The 8,695-nt window shown below is 44.6% G+C and overlaps 1 pseudogene; it reads right to left on the bottom strand.

Annotated features, from left to right (window-relative positions):
* Positions 1 to 1,890: 1,890 nt before the first annotated feature.
* Positions 1,891 to 2,008, bottom strand: LOC124727827 (annotated as a pseudogene).
* Positions 2,009 to 8,695: the final 6,687 nt, after the last annotated feature.

Below are 8,695 nucleotides of genomic sequence, written 5' to 3'. Positions count from 1 at the left end.
ATCTTAGGGCCATTGCTTTTTCTTGTATACATTAATGATCTCTCATCAGTTACACTGCCAAAAGCAGAGTTCGTTTTGTTTACAGTTGACAGAAGTATTGCAATTAATAGTATGTCGAGGGTAGTTCTAGGAAGATCTGCTAATGATATTATCGTGGATATTAATAAATGGTTTAAAGCCAACTCACTGACATTAAACTTCGAAAAGACTCACTATATGCAATTCAGAGCCTGTAAGAGGTTTCCAACCTGCATGTGCATAAAGTATGAAGAAGAGCAGATAGAAGAGGTTGACAGTCTTAAATTCCTGGGATTACAAATTGATAATAAATTCAGTTGGGAGGAACACACCACAGAACTGCAGAAACGCCTTAACAAATCTGTATTTGCAATTCGAGTGTTAGCAGACATAGGCGACATAAAAATGAAAAAGCTTGCATACTCTGCCTACTTTCAGTCCATAATGTCATATGGTATAATATTTTGGGGTAACTCTTCAAGTCAAACAAAAGTTTTCAGAGTCCAAAAGCGTGTAATTCGTATTATTTGTGGAGTAAATTCACGGACATCCTGTAGAAACCTGTTCAAAGAACTGGGTATATACTAACAACTGCCTCTCGGTATATTTACTCCTTAATGCAATTTGTCCTAAATAATATATCCCTTTTTCCAACAAACAGCTCAGTTCATACATACAATACCAGGAATAAAAATGATCTGCACAAGGACTTAAAAGGACTTACTTTAGTTCAAAAAGGGGTCCACTACTCAGGAACACTCATCTTCAATAATTTGCCAGCAAACATAAAAAATCTAGTTACAAATGAAGATCAGTTTAAAAGGAGCCTGAAAGACTTACTAGTGGCCAGCTCCTTCTACTCCATTGACGAATTTATTAGTAGAAACAAATGATGTATTGTACATGTTCATACTATTAGTATTGTTATTTCACCTTTAAAAAATTGAGGATCTCCTCAGCACGGATCTATGGAACGAAAAACTAATCTAATCTAATCTAAAAAAAGCAGCCGCCAGAGGGTGAAATCACGACACCGCGAGATGACCTCATGGAGCTTCCGCTTCCTCCGCCTCCTCTTGTCCTACCGATGGAACTGGACTCGCCCACACGGCAGTAGTCGCAGCCTTCATCTGGTTCATGGCATCAGGAGGTGGACGCGTACCCTTCTGGTCGTTTTCCGCGGGACGTTTCCACCAGAGCGAAGGCCGGATGGCGGGGTACGAGCGGAAGCTTGACGTCCTCTGCAACCACAACTTCCGGTACAGCGAAGCGCCCACTGCCTCCCCCGCCGTTGTCGCACTCCCTATACGACGACGGCCCGTCGCTTTGGGGACGAGGAATGTTCTGGCATAACGACAAGGGCCGGCACGAAGATCAAGTACGTAACTACAGAGAAGGCTGTGAGGCGACGTCACCTATTGCACGCTGACTAGGACTGCACCACGACAGCAGCGGCCTCTGTCCGAAGAGAATAGAAGCGCCGCTCATGCCAGCCTAGGCCGCACTAGTAGACCCGGGCTAGAAGAGAGACGCTAATAGACCTGGACTGTAAGAAGCACTAGAAGAGCCGTGATTTGTGATTTATATGATTAACTTTCAGGGATATAGTATATAGCGAAGGATATTGATTATTTGAATGTCGCCAATTGCTTGCGACCCAGAGTTAAGTATTGTCAATCTCCTCCCGCACAGGCCATGAAGGCCCAAAGCAACCGACCGGCCACCGTGTCATCCTCAGACCACAAGCGTCACTGTATGCGAATATGGAGGGGCATGTGGTCAGAACACCGCTCTCCCGGCCCTATGTCAGTTTCCGAGACCGGAGACGCTCAGCTCCTCAGTTTGCCTCACAAGGGCTGAGTGCACTCCGCTTGCCAATAGCGCTCGGCAGATAGGATGGTCACCCATCCAAGTGCTAGCCCAGCCCAACAGAGCTTAACTTCGGTGATCTGACGGGAACCGGTGTTACCACTGCGGCAAGGCCGTTGGCTATTCTCAATCCACTTTATTGTAATAAAAACCGTTAATGCGATTTGCTTGTATGTTGTCTAGTTATCCGAGGCTTACCTTGTAGTGGCGGACCAACTGCCTGGTCTGACACAGTGGTCCGCTTCCACAGTGTTAATCACATTTTCCTGTAAGTCTGGTGTCCGAACATTTCGGGCACGTCCTTCACGGTTGCCTGCTGAAACGACCCTGTCTCAGACAAACGGCGAAACACTGTTGCAAACATTGTTGTCAGCGGGGACAGGTCTCCTGATACAGTCTTGTTTCCCGCCACCCGATGCCATTTGCCTTCCAGTAAGTAAAGACTATGTCGGCAAGCTCTCGATTCGAATACGGAACCGCTGTGTACAACACTGTATCACATCCACTACAAGATAAGTCAGCAAGAGAAGTGAATCGTACACAACATTAGCAATTACTGTGGCAGGAGAGGGAGTAGGGCATGACGTATGAGGAACAGTACCACCCTCTAGGAGGAAATCATGCATGCTGTAAGTGTGGCTGCATGGTACAGCGCGTATTAGACCGCAGTCTCTGTAACGAAGTATCATTGAGTACAAGGTCTCTAACATGGAAACCAAGTATACTACTGGCCTTTAAAATTGCTATACCACGAAGATGACGTGCTACAGACGCGAAATTTAACCGACAGGAAGAAGATGCTGTGATATGCAAATGATCAGATTTTCAGAGCATTCACACAAGGTTGGCGCCGGTGGCGACATCTACAACGTGCTGACACGAGGAAAGTTTCCAACCGATTTCTCGTACACAAATAGCAGTTGACCGGCGTTGCCTGGTGAAACGTTGTTGTGATGCCTCGTGTAAGGAGGAGAAATGCATACCATCACGTTTCCGACTTTGATAAAAGTTGGAATGTAGCCTATCGCGATTGCGGTTTATCGTATCGCGACATTGCTGCTCGCGTTCGTCGAGATCCAATGACTGGTAGCAGACTATGGAATCGGTGGGTTCAGGAGGGTAATATGGAACGCCGTGCTGGATCCCAACGGCCTGGTATCACTAGCAGTCGAGATGACAGGCATCTTATCCGCATGGCTGTAAGGGATCGTGCATCCACGTCTCGGTCCCCGAGTCAACAGATGGGGACGTTCGTAAGACAACAACCATCTGCACGAACAGTTCGACGACGTTTGCAGCAGAATGGACTATCAACTCGTACACCATGGCTGCGGTTACCCTTGACGTTGCATCACATACAGGAGCGCCTGCGATGGTGTACTCAACGACGAACCTGGGTGCACGAATGGCAAAACGTAATTTTTTCGGATGATTCCAGGTTCTGTTTACAGCATCATGATGGTCGCATCCGTGTTTGGCGACATCGCGGTGAACGCACATGTAAAGCTTGTATTCGTCATCGCCATACTGGCGTATCACCCAGCGTGATGGTATGGGGTGCCATTGGTTACACGTCTCGGTCACCACTTGTTCACATTGACGGCACTTTGAATAGTGGACGTTACATTTCAGACGTGTTACGACCTGTGGCTGCACCCTTCATTCGATACCTGCGAAACCCTACATTTCAGGAGGATAATGCACGACCGCATGTTGCAGGTCCTGTACGGGCCTTTCTGGAAAAAACGTCTGGTCAATGGTGGCCGAGCAACTGGCTCGTCACAATAAACCAGTCACTACTCTTGATGAACTGTGGTATCGTGTTGAAGCTGTATGGGTAGCTTTACCTGTACACGCCATCCAAGCTCTGTTTGACTCAATGCCCAGGCGTATCAAGGCCGTTTTTATGGCCAGAGTGGTTGTTCTGGGTACTGATTTCTCAGGATCTATGCACCCAAATTTCGTGAAAATGTAATCACATGTCAGTTCTAGTATAATAAATTTGTCCAATGAAACCCGTTTATCATCTGCATTTCTTCTTGGTGTAGTAATTTTAATGGCCAGCAGTGTATTTTCGGAAATGATTTCATTAGACCTTTTTTGTTCCATATCATCTCATCCATCAGTCTCTAGAGTTTATACACGATGGAAAAAATCGCCCTTTGTAGGGATACAAAGATGACGTGTTGACCACTGAATTGCCGCGAAAAGCGTTGCTTGAGACTCAAGTTGTTATGGCTGCATAACGCTACAGCAACCGTTACATGATAATTTGATAACCATCGGAAGGGTTTCACCACTTGCTGGCAACGCATTAAGTTTGGAAATCCGATGGCGCTTTCCTTATGGACGCTACTTCCAGAACACCTGCCGGAACCATTTGCATTGTTCGCAGGCGGCAGTACCTGTGCCGTGCGGACAAAGCCTGATAGCCCGCACTGGTTATTTCTTCCGAGTATAGAGCATTACATACGAGGCGTTTGTTCCAGCGTTAGGTGCATTCACGGTCTCCCGTACTTCCGCGGAGGCAGCCGGAGACCGCAGATGAGAATGTGAGAGGAGGAAACGTGGCGCGAAGCCACCCTGAGGACGTAATGTGATTGCATTTGCAATGGTAAACGCCGCAGATAGGTTTCAAACTAATTTTCTTTCTATTTTCTCCGGCACGCTTGAGTATTCCCGCTGGAAACTGCTTCAAAGTTAACTATGACTTGCGGTTTTTAAAACTCGTCTAAGAGTAATTAGATTCAGTCGTTAAGAGTTTAACTGATTCCTTTTTTTACGCTGCTTACGTATTCATTCGGCGCTGAAATTCTTTCGGCGAAATCGTATCGCAGAAATAAAGAGAATAAAGGCTTACGTTCAGTGTGGTCACCCTAAATGGTATCCCACTTGGACTATATATGTATAAAGTAATATTAATCGATAATAACATTATTTGGTCTTTAAGTATATCCTTTCAGAACATTGTGAAAACCTTACAAATAAAATGTTTTGGTTATGATAACGAAGGAAATTTCACTTGCTATACAGGCATTCGGCGAGTGGTGCTATTTTAAGAAATTTTCCTTGAACTCTTATTCTTCGAAATTAATTGACAGGGTGCGAAGTCCTTGACGACAGCTGTGTTTTATGTACGAGGGCAGTTCAATAAGTAATGCAACACTTTTTTTTCTCGGCCAATTTTGGTTGAAAAAACCGGAAATTTCTTGTGGAATATTTTCAAACATTCCCGCTTCGTCTCGTATAGTTTCATTGACTTCCGACAGGTGGCAGCGCTGTACAGAGCTGTTAAAATGGCGTCTGTAACTGATGTGCGTTGCAAACAACGGGCAGTGATCGAGTTTCTTTTGGCGGAAAACCAGGGCATCTCAGATATTCATAGGCGCTTGCAGAATGTCTACGGTGATCTGGCAGTGGACAAAAGCACGGTGAGTCGTTGGGCAAAGCGTGTGTCATCATCGGCGCAAGGTCAAGCAAGACTAATCATAGCGTGTAGGCTTTCACGGCCGGCGTCTTCAGTAATTAAAACTTCCGGAAACGTCAGGGAGAAGTATTTCTACTATTGGACCACGGCCTCTTAGCCCGGAAGTTTTAATTACTCAAGCAAGACTGTCTGATCTCCCGCGTGCGGGCCGGCCGTGCACAGCTGTGACTCCTGCAATGGCGGAGCGTGCGAACACACTCGTTCGAGATGATCGACGGATCACCATCAAACAACTCAGTGCTCAACTTGACATCTCTGTTGGTAGTGCTGTCACAATTGTTCACCAGTTGGGATACTCAAAGGTTTGTTCCCGCTGGGTCCCTCGTTGTCTAACCGAACACCATAAAGAGCAAGGAGAACCATCTGTGCGGAATTGCTTGCTCGTCATGTGGCTGAGGGTGACAATTTCTTGTCAAAGATTGTTACAGGCGATGAAACATGGGTTCATCACTTCGAACCTGAAACAGAACGGCAATCAATGGAGTGGCGCCACACCCACTCCCCTACCAAGAAAAAGTTTAAAGCCATACCCTCAGCCGGTAAAGTCATGGTTACAGTCTTCTGGGACGCTGAAGGGGTTATTCTGTTCGATGTCCTTCCCCATGGTCAAACGATCAACTCTGACGTGTATTGTGCTACTCTTCAGAAATTGAAGAAACGACTTCAGCGTTTTCGTAGGCACAAAAATCTGAACGAACTTCTCCTTCTTCATGACAACGCAAGACCTCACACAAGTCTTCGCACCCGAGAGGAGCTCACAAAACTTCAGTGGACTGTTTTTCCTCATGCACCCTACAGCCCCGATCTCGCACCGTCGGATTTCCATACGTTTGGCCCAATGAAGGACGCAATCCGTGGGAGGCACTACGCGGATGATGAAGAAGTTATTGATGCAGTACGACGTTGGCTCCGACATCGACCAGTGCAGGCATACAGGCCCTCATTTCAAGGTGGCGTAAGACCGTAGCATTGAATGGAGATTACGTTGAAAAATAGTGTTGTGTACCTAAAACATTGGGGAATAACCTGGTGTATTTCAATGCTGAATAAAACAACCCCTGTTTCAGAAAAAAAATGTGTTGCATTACTTATTGAACTGCCCTCGTAGATATATTACCCAATAATGACATACGAAAATTTGTTACGGACCGCGACACGAACCCAGATTTCCCGCTTATCGCATGCAATCACCTTACTCTCTTCAAGTATTTGTGCATGCTTCTCAACCGACCCATCCTTCCACATGTCACACTGTCTACGTACTTCTGTCAAAGTCTACTTTATTCAGCTTGTAGCTTACTTGGATTCCCGCAACAGAAGAATGAGACAACAAGGAATTAATTTCGAAGTATTTCGTACAGCTATGAACTGTCAGTATGTCTACTCATTCAGACATGCATATCAGTTCAGTTTTTCTTTCATCTGCCTTTTTCCTGAATACAATTCAAATTTCGGTTGATCGTCTATGATGACGACCTCACCAGGCCGTTACAGGTATTCACTATATTTAACTCATCAACATAGAAAAAAGTGCTAGATTCTAACTAAACAACTATTTTTAGGTCATGACCAAAATAATATAATTGAGAAATGATTATGAGCTATCATTTAGTAAGTTGCTCACAAAATTCGAGAATACTTTTACTCGGTTTCAACAAAATCTACACTTACAGCCCCTGAAAAATAGCTCAGTGCTTAAACGCATTTTAATGTAAGGAATAACACTGCAACGTCCATTACATAGCGAGAGATTGAAAATTGGAGGAGGGCTCAGCAAATAAAACTCCCTACCATCGTAACTATGCTCAGCAGCTTAACACAAAATGTCACATCCTTAAACTGCAATGAAGAAGAAGAAATACGTCTTTTTAGAACGTCCTGGAAGAACCTTCGTTTGCCTGAAGACGTAGTACCATTTGTCTCTGGTGCAAATAAACACCGACATGCAGGAAAGAAATTATAGAACTATTTGATATATCTCACTTAGGGCTGTTGAAGGCAACTAGTAAATTGACAACGAAATAAATGAACAAAACTGGGTGTACTGTTTTTGGTGCTCTTGGTAATACCTTTGGGTGGTTTCCAAAATTCGATGTTCCCGAAACGAAATGTTTACTGGTGTTCCAGCGGATTCGATTCTGGGGCCACTCCTGCTCTTATTATACGTAAACAACCTCCCAAAAAAATCAGAATTAGCGCCATTTGCTGATGACGCAAGCCTATTATCAAGTCCAACAGAATTGCGACAAAATAACGAACAGTATATGAAATATTCAAATCAATTAACGATTAGTTCTCGGTAAAATGATCTGTCACTTAGGGAAAAAAAAACATTCATTCAATTCTGTACAATGGAAGATACATCATAATCGATAAAAACAGCTTGAGGGAAAGGAAACATGTAAAACTGATTATTCAAATTCCTGGATCTGTATACTGATCACAACATTAACTGGTAATCAAATAGGTATTATAGACCATCTCAAATACTTGAGTCCAGCAACAAAAAAATGGTTCAAATGGCTCTGAGCACTATGGGACTCACCTGCTGTGGTCATAAGTCCCCTAGAACTTAGAACTTCTTAAAACTAACTAATCTAAGGACATCACACACATCTATGCCCGAGGCAGGATTCGAACCTGCGACCGTAGCGGCCGCGCAGTCCCAGACTGTAGCGCCAAGAATTGCTCGGCCATAACGGCCGGCTGAGTCCAGCAGCATTTTCTATACCCGTAATTTCTGATTTTGGTGTTGAAATCATTAGAAAATTAGCTTACTTTCCCTCGAAATTCATATAAGCATCTGTTTAAAAATTAGGCCTAGCCTATTAGCGACAACCTCAGAATACGTTACAACCTTCTGCATTTTATTGTGAAGAATCAGGCACAATCTGAAAATAATAGTACCATATAGGACTAGGGAGAAACTAGTCTTCTTTACTCTGCACAATTTAGCCTTACTTTTGCACAGAAAGGGCAAAGCAGCCACAAAAATATTTCGTCAAAATCCGAAGCTGCTTGGAGGGGCCCTACCCATAATACTCCAAACTTTCTCAACTGGGGAGAAATCCGGTGACCTTGCTGGCGAAGGTAGGGTTTGGCAAGCAATAGAAGCTCTCGCTGTGTGTGGGCGGGCATTATCTTGCTGAAATGTAAGACCAGGGTGGCTTGCCATGAAGGGGGAGTAGAATATCGTCGAAATAGCGCTGTGTTGTAAGGGTGCCGCGGTTGCAACCAAAGTGGTACTGCTACGAAATGAAATGGCACCCCAAATCATCATTCTTGGTTTTCGGGCCGTATGGCGAGTAAGTCAGTACCTCA

Source organism: Schistocerca piceifrons, chromosome 1 (genome assembly GCF_021461385.2).
Source record: "Schistocerca piceifrons isolate TAMUIC-IGC-003096 chromosome 1, iqSchPice1.1, whole genome shotgun sequence".
Lineage (NCBI taxonomy): Eukaryota > Metazoa > Arthropoda > Insecta > Orthoptera > Acrididae > Schistocerca > Schistocerca piceifrons.
The sequence above is the reverse complement of the archived record's forward strand: the minus strand, read 5'-3'. Positions and strand labels throughout refer to the sequence as shown.